The sequence below is a fragment of the Nannobrachium achirus genome (assembly GCF_963921795.1).
Source record: "Nannobrachium achirus genome assembly, chromosome: 4".
Classification (NCBI taxonomy): Eukaryota; Metazoa; Chordata; class Actinopteri; order Myctophiformes; family Myctophidae; genus Nannobrachium; species Nannobrachium achirus.
Genome location: NC_137813.1, coordinates 75,994,909 through 75,996,278, shown reverse-complemented (window position 1 = coordinate 75,996,278; position 1,370 = coordinate 75,994,909).

The window sequence follows — 1,370 nt, the reverse complement described above, 5'->3', positions numbered from 1 at the left end:
AAATCTGTCCATGCATGAGCGCAAAAAGAGCACAAGCAGATCAGAACAGCCATCACATTCATCCATTGCTTTGGAAATAAAGATTGGTTTATAATAATATAACATTCCCTATAAACAGTAGGCCTAAAATGTTACAATATTTGGATCAGAGATGAAGTGGAGAAGAAGTAAAAATATTGGCAAAGTACATATAACTCAAAAGTGTAGGTACTAAGTACAGTACTTAAGTAAATATACTTAATTACTTTACACCACATAGCGTGCCTACAGCCAGTTATTGGGCCACTGCCAAGACCACTTGCAATTTGACCCGGCCATTATTCGGTCAATTTTCATCAAAAAAAATAAATGTAAACGTGTCCATATTCACTGGAATGTCTGCTTTCATTTACTGGTGCTCATTATTGTCTCCCAATAAAAAGATATCACGCTAAAATCACGACTTCGGCTGTCCATGCATGAGCACAGAAAGAGCACAAGCAGATCAGAACAGCCATCACATTCATCCATTGCTTTGGAAATAAAGTTCGGTTTATAATAATATAACATTCCCTATAAACAGTAAAATGTGTGTGATCGTTATGTTGATCAAATATGGTTTTATTGAAATGCAATCAAAGCCTAGAGCAATTGAAGTAAAAGTATCGTTGCTTGCTCAACAAGTAGAACTAGTACAGACTGATCTTGATGCATCCAAGACCTAACAATGGCAATGGCCGCCAAAGTGGGCGGAGTTAAGCCCCGAATCTTGCGGTGATGTCATAACCGACAGTCCCTATAGAGTGTTTGTTCAGTAACAGTGTTAAATAGCTCTATATTGTGATAGAAATCATTGCTATAGAGTGTTTGTTCAGTAACAGTGTTAACTAGCTCTATATTGTGACAGTAATCATTGCTATGAGTGTTTGTTCAGTAACAGTGTTAAATAGCTCTATATTGTGATAGAAATCATTGCTATAGAGTGTTTGTTCAGTAACAGTGTTAACTAGCTCTATATTGTGATAGAAATCATTGCTATAGAGTGTTTGTTCAGTAACAGTGTTAACTAGCTATATATTGTGATAGAAATCATTGCTATAGAGTGTTTGTTCAGTAACAGTGTTAACTAGCTCTATATTGTGATAGAAATCATTGCTATAGAGTGTTTGTTCAGTAACAGTGTTAACTAGCTCTATATTGTGATAGAAATCATTGCTATAGAGTGTTTGTTCAGTAACAGTGTTAAATAGCTCTATATTGTGATAGAAATCATTGCTATAGAGTGTTTGTTCAGTAACAGTGTTAACTAGCTCTATATTGTGACAGTAATCATTGCTATAGAGTGTTTGTTCAGTAACAGTGTTAAATAGCTCTATATTGTGATAGAAATC